We start from the raw sequence: 16,649 nt of genomic DNA, 5'->3' as shown, positions 1-16,649 counted from the left end.
TTGAAACAGCGTCTTACTGTATAGCCAGCCCTGGCTGGATTCAAACTACAAAGCTACCCATAACTCCCCCCCTCTTCTGCTATGAGATGTCTTTCTGTTTACTGTAAATATGTGTTGCTCTGACTGGCTGATAAATAAAGCTGTTTGGCCTATGGCAAGGCAGCTTAGAGGCAGGCGGGAAATCCAGAAGAAAGACAGGAAGAAGAAAGGCAGAAGCAGAGCCGCCATCCCACCATCCAGAGCAGCATGTAATGGCACACCGGTAAAGCCACAGAACACACAGTGACATACAGATTAATAGAAATGGGTTAAGTTATAAGAGCTAGCTAGCAAGAAGCCTGAGCCATACCGTTTGTAAGTAGTATAAGCCTCTGTGTGTTTAATTGGGTCCCAGCAGCTGCAGGACTGGGCCGGACACAGGAAAACTTTGACTACACTCTTCTCTGCTTTTATTTACAAAACTACGAAAAAAATTTAACTTGTATACATATTAACACACTCAAGAGCCTCATTCCTGATTTGAAATTGTAGGTAACTAATATTCTGAAGTATAGGTGTGTCCTTCTCACTATGAGGTTTTAGCAATCTTGGCAACATTTCCTGTTGCTATTTCAAGTTTAACAAGCCTTTAAGAGAAAGTGAGGAGTTGCAAACATGCGGTCTTCTGCTTCCCCCTGTAATGTGCATACACATCACTTGTGAGCATGCAGAGGCCCAAGGACAGCCTGGGGAGTAAGGCTGCACTCTGTCCTGTTCCAGTTTGTCTCTGCTGTTCTTCACTTGTGCCTGACCCATGAGCTTCCAGGGATTCTCCTGTCCCCATCTCTCTGTAGGACTGCTGGGATTACAGATACTCATGCTATGCCTGGTTTACATGCCAAGTACTTTTCACCACCGAGTCATTTCCCTAGGTCTATGTGGGGACTTTTCAAGCAAAATAATGTGCATTAAAGTTTCTAGAAAAAAGCCACTCCTATTGCAAATTAGAACTTCATGATTGTGGAATTAGCTGGAATGCTACAGATCCAGTCTTAGCCTACCTTTAGTCTCTATTAACCATTCACTGTCTACCTAAGTGTCTGACCTAACACCCTTCTAACTATCAGACAAAACCCTTCTCAGAATGTATAAAACGTCTTCATATAGCACCTGAGCCCTTTAACAGGCTCCTCCATTTTGCTGTAATCTACCTACCTGATGTTTCCACTAAATGTCTTTATGACTTCATTTTGTTCCCAAACTATAAAAATTCCATGAAACCATTTCCACGGTGATTTGAAGCACAGCATTCAGAATAGCCTTAATCTCAATTCCTAGGCCATCCATAAGAATTAACTCATATTCCCTTTGAGATAAGAGTTGTATTTACTGTAACAATACAACCAACATTTCTAAATTCTTGAGTTACAATTAGTGAATACAGTGTAATTTCATTCCAACTCTTGTTTAAAACCATCAAGAAATCCAGCTGGCTTCCTAAGACACTGAGTGTAGCTTCTGAGCCCTGTTCTTGTCTAAATAGATGCCATAGAGTGCTTTGAAGTCAGGTAAGGAAGAGCATTCTGAAAATGAATTGCTCTTTTGACTAGAACTAATTCAATTCATTCAAGTGTTCTAAAGACACAGATCATCTTTAAGTTATTGTATTATGTGGTTAGTTTAATAAATAAAAACTGAAGGAAAAATTAAACAAATCTAGTCTTTTCTAGGACAGCAGACACTATATTGGTCTCCTCTCCTACCCCAGTGCTGTAGAAAACAGTCCCCAAGCGGAACTTATAAGCCACTGAAGAAGAAGAGGAGGCTGGAGAGATGACTCAGTGGTTAAGAGCACTGCTTGCTCTTTCTAGGTTAAATCCACAGTACCCACATCACATACAGCTCACAGTCATCTATAACTCTAGTCCCATGGGATCTGACTCCCTCTTCTAGTGTCCTCCAGCATGTGGTGCAAAGACAAGCAAAATATCCATACGTATATTAAAGATAAAAGATGAGGAATGGGGAACAGACAATCCTGACACAGACAAGGGAAACATTCTTAAGAGGTTACCTGCAGTATCTCTCCCTACACACACAAACACACACACACAGAGGTGGGGGTCAGAGAGAGGCTTTATAATGTAGACTGGGCCTTCATTTCTGGGAGACCAAATGATTATCCTTCAATAACGATCCCAAAGTCCCCTGTAAGATGTTGAAGAGATTTCTAAAAACACAGTGTACTGACTGGCCACACAGGGCAAACACTACTGTATGTGTTTTCCATGGACTCTTTCAAGCCTTCCACACAACACGCTGCAGATACCACACCCCACTACTGCAAACTGAACAGGCCAAAGTACAATAACCTTGTCAAGGTCACACAAGACTACAGCAATACTGCTGAAATAAATGTTCTACTATAAAGAGAGAGAGAGAGAAGTGCGCACATGAGCAGGCCCGGTGAAGCAAGCCTGTGAGCCCAGCACTGTGGGTGCGGAGGCAGGACAGTGTGCCTTCACGGCAAGCCTGGACTGCACAGGGATCACGTGGGTGGGATGGGCACAACAAAAGCCAAATGGCATGTATTCTACCTTGGAGGTTAAGAAATGAGTATTTTCAGGGGAGGCCTTACCCTCTCTAAGGAGTGGATGGGGCTTTGGGGGGGTGAGAGGAGGGGAGGGAGGGGGAATTGTGGCTGGTATGTAAAATGAAAAAGAAATTTAAATTAAAAAAAAGAAAGAAAGAGGTATTTCGATTTTTCAGACAGCAGGCATGATGGCTTGTGCCACCTATAATCTGAGCACTCAAGAGGCTGAGGCAGGAAGATCTCAAGTATTAGGCCAATCTGGGTTCAAATTAACAAGCAGTAATAGCCATGTGTGAAGAAGGGACATGAAAAGACTTCTGCCAGCTGCTATCACCAACACTATTCATTTATAAGAAATCTGATAACTGCTGAAGTCTTAACACCAGGTCCTCTAGTGGAGAAGCATACAAGCGTACTAACTGCCAGAAACATCACATGTCAACTCAAGTTTGAGCAATCAACCACTTGCGTTAAAACATGACGTGGTAAAATCCTTCTCACTAATGAGATAACTAAAGGCTGTAAGGCCTTGGGCAGCCTCGGGATGGGGGCTGGTTCCCAGAATGGCAACTACCAGGATGAGAGACTTAAACCTTCAACTTCTAACCCAAACTTCCAGAGAGGGGAAAAGGGCTGAAGACTGAGTCAGTCAGCAACGCCCAACAATGTACCCAATGTTGCTTAGATAATGAGGGTTTGCTACAACTCAATGATCATTTCAGAGTTTCCATGTAGGTGAATACATATATCTGAGGCAGGTATCCCGAGGGTCTTTGTAATAAACCAGACCTAGCAAATTCACCTTTCCTGAGGCCCAAGCTATTCTAGCAAATTATTAAACTTAGTAAGGTACAGCCTGTGGTTAGAAACAATGATGATAACCTAGATAGATAACACAACTTGGCACTGTGTGTGGTCTAAGGGATCTGACACTGCATCTCCATGGAGACGGTGTCAGAACTGAGTAAAGCTATAAAACCAACCACCAGTCAATGTCCAGAGAACTTGTAGGTGTGAAGAAAAAGCACACACTCATTGACAGCAACATTCTATGCTGAGTGACAGAGAAACACACACACACACACACACAATTTTTCTTTCTAGCATGGTGGGAGGAACATACATTATCAAAAACATTTACATGATAAGGGGCATCTGATTAAAAAATCTGAATACAAGATCAGGAAGTTATTTTCTTAGGTCTGGTACTCATTAAAATGTCATGATGTCTGCAATCTAAGGCAACTTTCAAAACCTTTGATGAAGGAAGGTAAAGGTACACAGCAGCAAATGAAATCTTGATGAAGAGTATACAGCTTGGATCACTCATAATTCAACTCTTTCTGTGCAGAAAACTTCACTTTGACAGACAGTTCTTAGTTCCAAGCCAGTCAGGGATACAGAGGCCCTACCTTAAAAACAAAATCAACACAGGTACTAGTAGGGAAACACATGCTATTATTTTGCAAAATTGCAAAAGCCTGATGATAATCTGATGACCTTCTAATAGCTGGTGTTAGCTTTGGTCAGAAGTTGCTTTTTGCAGTGGACTAGTTACCACAGAGATCCATAACTAGTCAAAGTGCTGAGATTAAGAGTACCAAACACTTACCCCTAAACAGGACATCTTCATCACTCCCTCTGCAGCTGAAAGTGTAAAAGTGGAAGGGAGGAGTGTTATAGAACACTTCTAGGCATGACATGGGTGGTTCACTCTTGAATTTTAGTAGCTGTCTGCCTAAGATCTGAACAAGACGGAGCCAACCAGTTATTTCATAGAGGGGCAGAGGCTCATGAGGCTTGAGATGTGAGGCCTAAGGAATGTGAGTATCTACAGGCAGTTAATGTTGGGGAGGAGAAAATATTCTTCAGTGATACAGCCATTGGTAAGATGCTCATGCTCCTGTAAATAACCCTTCACCTCCTTTAAGTATAAACTCAGTAAGTTGTTTAAAAAAAAAAAAAAAAAAAGCCAGGTGGTGGTGGTGCATACCTTTAATCCCAGCACTCGAGAGGCAGAGGCAGGCGGGATCTCTGTGAGTTTGAGGCCAGCCTGGTCTACAAAGCGAGTTCCAGGAAAGGCACAAAGCTACACAGAGAAACCCTGTCTCAAAACACCAAAAAAAAGAAAAGAAAAAAGAGAGCGAGAGAGAGACATGAAAAGTAGAAAGGAAACTAGTTGTGAAAAGGAAGGGGACTGAACAGAGTGGGAGAGGCAAGAGAGGGTGATGGGGATGAATAAGATACCTCATATACAGATAGAAAAATGTCACAATAAAACCCCATGTGTATAATTAACATATGCTAATAAACTTTAAATACAAGAAAATTCAGTAAAGGGGGCCAGCGAGCCTGATGAAGAAATTCAGTGGTGGAAGGTTGAACACCCAGCCAAGTTTAGAACTGGCTTCAGCAACATAGGGGCTATTAAAGTATGTAACTTACTCAGACTTTTTTTTTTTTTTTTTTTTGAGACAGGGTCTCATGTAGGCCAGGACACCTTTGAACTTTTGATTTTTTATTCTCCTGCCTCCCCGTCCAGAACTGAGATCACAGATGTACACCATACCTGGTTTTATAATGAGAAGGAAGGAAGCCAGGGCCTCATGCATGCTGTGTGTGTACACTCTACTGAGTGTGCTGCATCTCCATCCCATCATTCCTAATGCAGTGTTTAAAAACTGGAGCTGGCAAAGCGGGTCAGTGGGTACGGGCATGTGCTGCACAAGCCTGGCAATTGGATTTCCACCCCCACAACCAACATAATATGGAAGAAGAGAACCAACTCCAAACTGGTCCTCTCGCCTCCAGATGTGCACTATGCCATGTGCCTCAACAGAATCTGGGGGGCATATACAAATGTTCACCTGCTCAGGTCAGTTTCCCACATACTTGAAATCTCCCCCCATAAAGACAAGTGCTCTGGAGATGGAGTTAAGAGGTCACCTAAGTCCAGGAGACTTGGATGAGAGTCCATCACTTTGGAGAACAGAAAAGTCAAGAGCAAAAGAGGTCAATGGGTCAATGGCTTTAGATTCTGTAATTCTGAGAATGCAATTCAGAACCTTCTTGGGAATTAACACTTACTAGAAAATCCAAGTAAAAATGTTCTGATAGATGCTCCCTAAGGCTAAATAAAAGCTCCTGTACATCAACTTCAAAGTTAAATGAATAGTCAAGGAAGGGATAAAGTACCTCAATGGGAGATTATTTGCATGTGCAAAACCCTGGGTTTGATCCCCAGCTCCACAAAAAAAAAAAAAAAGTAAAAAGGAGAACAATGGTTCAATTATTTCAAGTTGCTGGGGAAAATGTCCATACACTTTACTTTTAAGTGGTTATCCAAGTTCTTCAAAGTGCAAAACACTCCTACCAATTTAAACAAAAATCATCATTCAGTCTCAAACCATACACCAAATTTTAACAATGTAGCTCTTAAGCATGAACAAAAATCACAAGGACCAGGAACCCAGATAGGAGAAATTGCTACACTCATTTTTAACCCCCTTCTGAAATGCAACACCTCTTCCATAAGATGACACTGTGTACCTGACTCTCAAAAGAAGCCACAGATTTTACCAACCCTCTCCGCTGTAGACCTCAAAACACCTAAAACCCACAACTGTGACAGCTACCAATCTGCTTCTCCAGACAGACTAGCTCTGTGCCAGAAGCAGCAGGTGCCCAGGTACTGACCACAATCCAATGCTGGGCCTGGTCCCCGGCTACCTTGTAGAAGCAGAACTAGTGATCACAACAGTTTTGCACACCAAAACACGAAGGTAGTCAGCCTTTGTGTAGTCCTCAAGTATGCTCTACTTCCTGAAACATGAAACTGTCCTAGAGTCAAGATGAGCTCTCAGCTAATGAACTCTAACAAGATGATTGGGAAGGGAGGCTGACCACACCAGAAAGACCAACCAAGGGGTCAGAGGCTGGAGCTTTGAACCCTAGACAGCAGCCAAGCATCTAGGGAAAGGAAATACCAAGTATTCAACCAACGAAGATGACACATGAGCCATCAATAATCTGTGGACACACAGGCTCACGTGAGCTTTGCTGACTGACAGGTCTGTGTCAGGAGTCATCTGACCTAACTCCACAGGAGGATCCCCTCACAACCTCACCCTGAAGACCTCCTTTCCTCTTCAGACACAACGCTATAATCATGAATGACTGTGCTTTCTCTGTGGCTTCTTTGCGAATCATCAAACACAATGACACAAGGAGCATGGAGGCTGAGGATATTTCAGGACTTCCTCAACTTGTGCAGGAGAAAGTTTTCACACAACTCTGTGCATAAAGGTATATAAGTACACAAATCACATTTATTAATAAATCATAAATTTACTTTATAACAATTCTGATATACTCTATAATTTTATTAAAAATTAGAACAAATTTTCATACTAATGAGAATGTACTTCATTTTTACTCAAAGAATTAAATCTTAGCTGAAATGTTTGAGATTGCAGAATGAAGACTATCATCATGTTCTCACAAATCATCACGGCTGAGAATGCAGCATCCCAGGAAAGCACAGTACAAAGAATAGCACCCTTTCAGAAATATTTGAAGTTCTGCCCTAACCCTAAACCAAAATATGCTTAATGATTTTTTATAAAATAAAACTATTCAAACAGCAATTTTAAAAATCAAACGCCAACACAATATAATCCAAAGCTACACTGATTTGATACTTGCAAGCTAAAAAATGATAGTGAGAAAATAGCGTCTGTTTTCTGCAAGAGCAGAAAATTTTTTTATGTACAATGAAAACACTGTGTGATTCTTAACCTATAGAATCTCTGATCTGTGTGGGATGACTCAAACCCAAGAGCAAAAAGGCAGTGTTCAGAACCAAGGACACAGTGAAGCTGCAACACACAAAACAGGTGAGGCCTGTCAAATCCCTCAGATTCCCTCACTGTTTCACCCTGAATAGTTCTGGTCATATCACACTCAGAAATCTTTTGATGCTACTAAATTTCCCACCCCCATGTTCAGTTATATGACCCTGTATGAGAAGGAGTCAAACTTCTGGAACAGATGATCTTCAAAACCAATGAAGCATCTACTAGCTACTCTTCTCACATCTTGGGTGTGTGTGTGTGTGTGTGTGTGTGTGTGTGTGTGAAGATCAGGTAAGATGAAGGAAGGAAAGATCCCATCCCTTTTAGTCCACACTTCATGGATGAAGAGGACACTAGGGCTCTGCCCCTGGCTATAGAAGCTGACACCACAGCTTGGTGCATTAAATTTCCACCAATCAGGAAACAGCTGGAACTTCCCAGATCTGCCCTCTAGCAACCAACCCACTTTCCTCTAGCAAGGCCCTGCATCCTTAAAGATTCCATAGCCCCCCAAACAGTACCAGCTGTGGACAGTGTTCAAATGTATGAGTCTCTGGGGACACTTCATACTCTTATAACAACAGATTCATTAAAAACAAAGAAATACAAGCAAGAAAATTTTTATTTATGTTTATTTAACTGGGTATAGTGCCATATGCCTGTAATCCAGGTACTGGGGGTAGGTGGGTGGAGATAGGATCAGTTATTCAAGGGCAGCCTATTGTGAGACCTTACACACACACACACACACACACACACACACACACACACACACACACACACACACACTATAGCAAAACTACTGAAAATCAGAGACAAAGCCCACAAAAGCCTGTAGTAAAAGAGAGGGCTGCAGAAAAGACTCCCTGGTTAAGGGCACACACTTCTCTCGCAGAGAACTGATTCAGTCCCCGGCACACAGGCTGGGTGACAACTGCTAGCAACTCCTGCATCGGGGATCTAAGTCATGTTTTGGTCTCAGAGGGCAACTGCACACACAACAAGGACCCATACAGAGACACATACATATTCATAATTAAAAATAAAAATCTTGAAATTAAACAAGAGTTCCTGTCCACAGATCAAGTATCAACTGACAGTACACTCACAGAATAGCAGAAACTGGAGATACAATTAATTTCAGTGTCTTCTGACACTGCAGAATAAGCATCAACATAGAATTCTACACACATCAAAAACATTTTCAAGCAGTGTGGTGTCTCGTGCCTGCAACTCCAGCACTAGTGAGGCTAGGGCAGGAGGAGGGAAAGTTCAGGCCAGCTGGGCTCCACGGCAAGACTTTCTCAAAAACCCAGAACACCACATGAATCTAGCACAGAGAACAGTTCTGCAACTTGCTTTTTCTCTATAAATGTTGTTTCTCACCCAATACATTGAGTTCTGTGTGGCTGACATTCTGTGTATTCTAATAAACTTATCTGGGGGTCAGAGAACAGAACAGCCACTAGATTGGACATAGAGGCCAAAAAATGATGGCACACACGCCTTTAATCCTATCACTTGGGAGACAGAGATGTCTGGATCTCTGTGAGTTCAAGGCCACACTGGGAACAGAGCCAGGCAGTGGTGGGACACACTTTTAATCCCAGCACTTTAGATCTCTTGTCTTGCTTAGGAAGAACACAACACACACCTTTAATTCCAGGAAGTGATGGCAGGAAGCAGAAAGGTATATAAGGCATGAGGACTAGGAACTAGAGGCTTTTAAGCAGTTCAACTGAGACCGAGGGGGGCGGGGGGTGAGGATTCAGAGGCTTTCAGTCTGAGGATTGGTGGAAACAGGATCGGCTGAGGAGTTGGCAAGATGAGGTTGGCTGTGGCTTGTCCTATTCTTCTGATCTCAGTTTTCACCCCAATATCTGGCTCTGAGGTTTTTTTTTTTATTTGTAAGACCATTTAAGATTCATGTTACAGTTCTGCATCAACCTCACTTATGTATTTTAGACAGTGTCCCCTATATTCCAACGTCACCTTGAACTCTAAATCCTTCTCACTTCTCCCCAGTACTTGAATTATAGATGTGCACCACCAGGCCCAATGTATTCAGTACTGGGGAATCAAACCCAGAGCTTCCCATGATAAACCCCAGGACCCAGGGTACTACCTTCTCAAGTGGGCGCCCCAAGAACCCAGACTCCGGTCCAGTTGATGCAACAGCACAAGGTTTTTATTGAAGCGACTGTACAGACGGGCTACTCTTGTCCTGAGAGCAAGAGTCACGCCTTACTGCAGCCACATGGGGGCTTTTAAAGGAAAAACCCACAAAAGCCATAGGATTACAATTCCCATACAATTTCATTTCACAAGATCATGGTCTGATCACAGAGTGGGTACAGTCATGTCCATCCGCATGTACATTCTTCCTGAAACCTCAAGGCGGGTATCAGGGCGGGAGTGGAGTTTACACAAAGGTCACAGTGGTCCTTCCTGGAACACTTGCAACTATCCCAGTCACAGTTGAGCACATCTCTTAACAGAAATCTTTTTACATTGTTACATTGTTACAGGGGTGATTGAATAATGATTGAGTCAGCTTGCCCTTGGAACTAGATTTTTAGTTTCTCATTTCCTGGGGCTTGGGGGTGTAAGCCTGAAGGGTTAGGGTCTTTCACCCACAAGCTGGGCCAGCACACTATCTTCTGAGCTACACAACCAGAGTCAGTCTGTCTGTCTGTCTGTCTGTCTGTCTGTCTGTGTCTGTCTCTGTCTCTGTCTCTGTCTCTGTCTCTGTCTCTGTCTCTCTCTCTCTCTCTCTCTGTTTTTGTTTTTATTTTTTCGAGACAGGGTTTCTCTGTATAGCTTTGGAGCTTGTCCTGGAACTCACTCTGTAGACCAGGCTGGCCTCAAACTCACAGAGACCCACCTGCCTCTGTCTGGGATTAAAGGCGTGTGCCACCACCGCCTGGCTCCAATCTCTCATTTTTAACAAAGTCAGGAATATAATGGATATAATGACCTTTTCTTTTACTTTAACTCCACCACTGAACAACTGTCAATATTCTTCCCTATCAGAAACATGACCATGATGAAGAACCTTTCCCATACTTATCTGTGATCTGTGCAAATGCCCAGGAGTGAGGCTACTGGCAAACATACATGTGTGTCAAACTCGGCGAAGCCATCCTCTAAAAAGATTCTGCACCAAATTAAGATCCCACCAAAGATTTAAAGGCTCTGTAATTTATGTAAGCACTACTTCATGAATTAATATTTTAAACAACGACTGTAGAGAAGAAAAGAGCCAGTGTTAGCATTCTTTGGGGTGGGGGTGGGGGGTGGGGGATGGGGGGGTGGGTGTTACTAGAACTGAACCCACTGAGCTGTATCACTGGGTTTCTTCTTACTACTGATTTTGAAACAGTGTCTGAGTTGCCCAGGTTGGCTCAGAATACAGTTCTTCCTGCTTTACTCTCCCTCCCAGTAGCTGGGATTACAGACCAGCATCACCAAGTCTGGCTTAAAATTATATTTTAATCATTCACTGAATCAATTTCAAGGAAAAATATACCATAGCACCAAACAATAACATTGGAGTAAACAAATGAAATGACCTATAGCTTTCAGTCAGAGTAATTTAAAAATAAAGAAAACTTAATAGGCCTCTACCATTATTTAACAGTCTTCCATGTGAATTTAGATATTTAAACAATGTTTAACCTTTTAAACTTGAGAATATTAGGAAAGAGAATATTGGAAATACTGAATAAGATTTCTGCTCAGAATGCCTTTAGTTAAACACCAACAGCATTTGCATGCAGATCTATAAAAGAGGCCATCAAGATGGCTCAGAAGGTAAAAGCAAGCCTGAGTGAGTTGAATCCTTGGAAACCAGGGTTAGAGAGCTAACTCCCAAAGTTGTCCTCTGACCTCTATATAGGTGCCCAAACTCACAGACCCCTGCACTCTCTCTAGTAATGAATAAAATAAATGCTTAAAGTACCAACCGTTATCAAAAGGGAATAAAGAACTTAAAAACTCAACCTAAGAACTAGATTTAGAGACTGATATTCAAAGGGGAGCATCACCTTGAAGGCAGAGGCAGAAGGAAGGGAGTTAAGGTTATCCCTGTCAACAATGTATAGGTTCAAGGCCAGCCTGACTTACACCAGACCTTGTTTCAAAATATTGTAAGATGAAACTGATACTCACTGAGGTTCACCAGTGGGGGAAGAATGAACAGCTATACACTAAAGACATCATCAGTATCTGAAGATCTCAGTTCATTTGGACTTTGTAGATTGATTTCTGCATAAAGCAGCTGAACAAAATATTTCAGACTTAACTAATTTCATCACCGCCACAGTTAAGAATTTTTCAGAAGGACAGATAAATCCAAAGTCAATATTTACAGAGAAGAGAAAATGAGAGTTCCCACTAAGGCAAAAAAAAAAAAAAAAAAAAAAATGTGCCTCTGAAGGCAGGCATGGCCACACTGGGACACAGGAGAGCAGTCTGACCCCCTGGCTTCCAGTCTGTCTGGTACCTTCTTGCCATACACAAGGAACAATCCTGCTCAATAAGACAGAGCAAGGGCAAGATTCTTTCTCCCCTAAATAACAGTGACTTGTTAGGACTGAAAGGTATTCAGGCAGCCACATTTAAGCACAGGAGGAGAAGGTGCATTTACTTAATCTTTGCGTACCTACTCTGCCCTGAAATTGTGCTCAAACTCCCATTCCCCCAGAGGAGCTCCCTCTCTGCACTAGTCCACCAAAATGTGACTTGAAACACCTTGACAATGCCTTTCCTACTACAGAGACCTGGGCCTTCACCAGCCACCGCTGAGTTTTACTCTTGCACATTAGATGCTGTTTTTAACTATTTTTCATTTCTCCTAGCCAGTAACATTCTCTCCTGGAGAGCTGGTCACAGGACTCAGGAGACACCCTTCCCTCCCAACAACCAGAAAATAGGTAAACAGATGACCAGGGTGGGAACTCTTGGTGGTGGAGCCACAGAAGTGACCCACGCTCTTGTAAAGAAACCCAAATAAACTCTGGTTCACAAAATCCTTTCTTTGGTCTGTTGGTGCCCTTTCTTAGCTGGGATGAATCCATCTTTACATCTCAGGAAAAGCTGTGTAATACCGTCAACATTCCATTTGCACTATCCCATCAGCCACCGGAACTTCTACCTGGGTTGCAAAGAGTTCTGCTTCTGCAGGCCATACACAAGCAAGGTCAGAGACAACCGGAAATGGCATGAACAGTGTTTGCCAGCAGCTTCCAAGATGCTCTTGCTCTTCTCATTCATCTATCTTCCTTTCCTAAATACCTGCCTTGTGGGCTTTCAACTCCAACGTAAGACACAGAGACCACTGTCTCGCAGAGGCTTCTCTGCTGTCTCCCACACTGTCACCTCAATTTACTGTAACAAACCCTGGAAACACCCCCTCACTCACCTAGCCTAGTGGTGCTTGCTACTTCTGAATGGCTCCTTACCATATGATTCTGAAATACCCTAGACCAGAGACAGGCTCAGGGGCAGAGTGCTAGGTGTATTGGAGGTTCACAGTCAATCTCCAATATTGAAAAAAATAATAAAAGCTGCAACTGTTTCCTCAACCATCACCATATGGTGAATACCTGTACAGCAGACACACACACACACACACACACACACACACACACACACACACTACACTGTCACACAAACACAGTTCTATGGAAATGAAAATAAAATCTTTTAAAAAAAAATCTTCAGTAGCCAGGCAATGTTGGTGCACGCCTTTAATCCCAGCACTCGAGGCAGAGGCAGGTGGCTCTCTATGAGTTAGAGGCCAGCCTGGTCTACAAAGCAAGTATTTCTATTTTCAAAACTCAAACACCCAAGAAGGAACAGAAACAGATTACTGGGGCAAGGGGACTGATGAAGGTCCAATGGAAATGACATTATGACTTCTGAAAATTGTCCTGATTTCTGAATTACTGAATTACATAAATGTTCACAGGGATATGTGACATGGACCAAAAAAAAAAAAAAAACCCAGAACTTGAGGAGTTGAGCCAAGAGGGTCACAAGACCCTGTCTCAAAAAGCCAACCAAAGGCTAAGAAAGACTATGGATTTAATGCAAATAAGCTATCAAACTGGTAGCACAACTGAAATTTTCTTTTCAAGGCAGCTTTTATTTGTGTGTGTGGGGGGGTGATTTCTCCTTCTACTGTGAGAGCTAGGGATGGAACTCAGGTTGTCAGGTTTACCTGAAGAAGTAGTGCTTTTACACTACTGAGTCATCCTACCAGGATGCTAATATTTTAAATGGCTTCATGGTTTGGAATATCAACAATACATCCTATGTAGATAAGTTTTTAAAGACATAAAAAATTGTCAGTCAAACATAACCCAGAATTGCTATACTTACTAATTAAATTTTCAAACATCTATGTCTGTATTGTAGATAAAGCAATTGTATTGATGTTGCTAAGACCACACATTTTAACATTAGAGAAAAAAGGATAAATTCAATGCAAAACCTTAAAATACTAACCTTGAACTGAAGGATTCCACACAGCATCAAAATGTATCTACGTCCACGTCGGCCCAATGGAAGTGGGACAGTGCAAGCAGCACTAAGGACATAACAGAGCAGACAAGCCCTAAACACCACTCCCAACCACTGGGGCTAAAACAACACAGCATTTGGCAGAATACAGCTTGAACCCCAGACATGTCATGTCAGGAAGCAAAAACCAAAACCGTCTAAGATTAATAAGGCATGCCAGGTAAAAGCCCAATATGGTCAAGTTGGGGCAAACTGAAGAAAAAGAGTGACTATATAATTAAAACACTGGATACAAGGAAAGAGAAAGAAAGAAAGAAAGAGGGAGGGAGGGAGGGAGGGAGGGAGGGAGGGAGGGAGGGAGGGAGGGAGGGCGGGCAAAGAGAGATCCATGAGTCTACTAATAAACCAGAAGCAAGCAAGTAACCACCCTGCAAGACTGTTGCAGTTTCTTTTCTGTTCCTGTGATAAAATACCCTGACAAAAGCAACATGAGGGAGAAAGGTTTGTTCTGGGTCAGAGGTCAAGGGAACAAATGCAAATTAAGGTAGCAGGAGCTTGAAGCCCCACATTACTTACATGGTACCTACAATCAAGAAACAAAAAGATGAATGCATCTCTTTCTATTCCCTTTCTCCATTTCTACAGTCCAGGATCTCAGTCAGGGACCCATGCCAGCTACAGTGGGTGGGTCTCCCCCACATCAATTAACTTAATTAAGATAATCTTGCACAAAACACAAGCAGCTCAGAAGCCTGTTTCCCAGGTGACTGTAGATTCTGTCATGGTGACAATTCCCGGGAACCATCACAAACGGGAAAAAGAATATTCTTTCCCCATCACCTGTGTCAGAACCCAACTCAAGCTAGTAGTAGCAATTTCAGTATACAATGAAACTGGCAAAACCAACATTACAAACATAAAGCCTGGATTTTGCAAGCATGTAACTACAGGCAGAATGCCAGGTGTGGCAGTGCGAACCTGGAATCCCAACAGGAATCCCAACACTCTCAGTACTTAGGACGGGGAGGCAGGAGCAGCAGAAGTTTGAGACCAACCTGGCTACATGAGATCCTGACTTTACAAAACAAAAAACAAAAACCCAGAGTATTTTTTGAAAACTTACTAGTCCAACACAAAACCTAATCCTCAGCACTTAGAAAACGAACCTTTGGTTTTCCACTTACTCTGCCAAAATGTGGCTAAGGCCCACATGAAATGGACCTCCTTTCAGCATGACATGAACATGAGTGAGTCCTGACCTCAGCTGGCTTCACCACTCTTCTAAGAGGTCAACCCACCTTCCACAATGCTCTAAAATACAAGTCTAGTCCCAGTCCAGTGTTAAGATGGCTTCTTGACCTAATAAATAAATATCTGGCAATGCATGGAGGCTCGTTCCTTTAACTCCCACACTTACAAGGCATAGGCAGGCAGAACTCTTGTTAGTTCAAGGCCTGTCTGATCTATATAGCAAGTCCCAGGTTAACCAGGGCTGCACAGTGAGTCACTGTCCCAAATAATACCAACTACATTCTACTACAAATAACTACATTCATGTGAAACAGTATTCAAAATCTGGCCCCAAATTTATTTTCATATAAATCAGCCACATGAAACCACAGGTAATGGATGATACATCACAGTGTCCACTGGAGTTAACTATATGCCAGGAATTGCTGCAGGACATTTGACGACATTGTGAAACTCGGAGATTGAGTTAATAAATTTAACCTCAGGGGGTGGAGCCAGCAACTAGCTGACAGGCATTAGCCATAGAGAGGAGGGAGGAACCAGGAATAGGGACAGATAAACACACAGGAAGGAGAAGGGAGGGACTTAGAGATTCACTGTCTTTTTGTTTTGGGACCAGTGGAGAGATGCTTCTCTTGTTGGGGCTCTGACCAAAAAGGAAGGTCTATTGGTTGCCTCTTGGCTTCTCTGATCTAGCAGGTTTTCACCCCAACATCTGACTCCTAAGTCTTTACTGGTAAATAGAATGATAGAGACTTAGTTAAAATCTACATTTGGCTGCTGAGCCAGTGCCGGAAGGACAAGAAATCCCAGCCAGGCCATGGTCTGAGTGGCCAGTTGCTGTCAGCTGACTGCAGACAGTAGTTAAACTATCAGTAGATTCAGATGCAGCAACTAAACTGATAGAAAAACAAAGAATGAACTATAATGACCTTTGGCCTATTCCTGATAAGGTACTTGTGCCTCCTCAGAGGAAAAGGTAACCTCTTCTAACTTTTAGTGGCAATTCAAAGCCTGAATAGATGGATAAACTTCTCCCATAAAGGACTATTAACTCCTATCAATGTCAACTCTGCTCTTTCTGCCCCCACCCATGTGGACTTCTTTTCTTTCCTACTTAAATACTCTTGGTCCTAGTGTAGCGCATCTTTTTCTTCTCAGATACTCGTGAGCATGTAAGGCCATCACACTAAGCATATGCACCTTCCCAATAAACTATTAGAGCGGGGGCTGGAGAGATGGCTCAGAGGTTAAGAGCATGGGCTGCTCTTCCAAAGGACCCAGGTTCAAGTCCCAGCACCCACATGGCAGCTCACATATCTGTAACTCAAATCCAGGGGATCTGACACTCTCACACAGACAAATATGTAAGCAAAACACCAACGTACATAAAAATAAATTGTTTTAAAAAACTATTAGATTGTAAAGACACACCTCTTACCATGTAC

The 16,649-nt window shown here is 42.5% G+C and overlaps 1 protein-coding gene across 3 annotated transcripts in view; it reads right to left on the bottom strand.

Annotated features, from left to right (window-relative positions):
- Nucleotides 1-16,649, bottom strand: part of Spin1 (spindlin 1) — a 52,551-nt gene that overhangs the window by 31,991 nt on the left and 3,911 nt on the right. Inside the window, exon 1 of one of the 3 annotated variants that reach the window (XM_042278476.2) lies at nucleotides 13,936-14,059. The exons of the other annotated variants lie outside the window; for them this stretch is intronic. The gene's annotated coding sequence lies outside the window, so the exon portion shown is untranslated. Of the gene's footprint in view, nucleotides 1-13,935; nucleotides 14,060-16,649 lie in introns of those variants that run through there. 3 annotated transcript variants of the gene reach the window in all.

The sequence above is a fragment of the Peromyscus maniculatus genome, chromosome 5, assembly GCF_049852395.1.
Source record: "Peromyscus maniculatus bairdii isolate BWxNUB_F1_BW_parent chromosome 5, HU_Pman_BW_mat_3.1, whole genome shotgun sequence".
NCBI lineage: Eukaryota > Metazoa > Chordata > Mammalia > Rodentia > Cricetidae > Peromyscus > Peromyscus maniculatus.
Note: the sequence above shows the minus strand (reverse complement) of the source record. Positions and strands in the feature narration are given on the sequence as shown.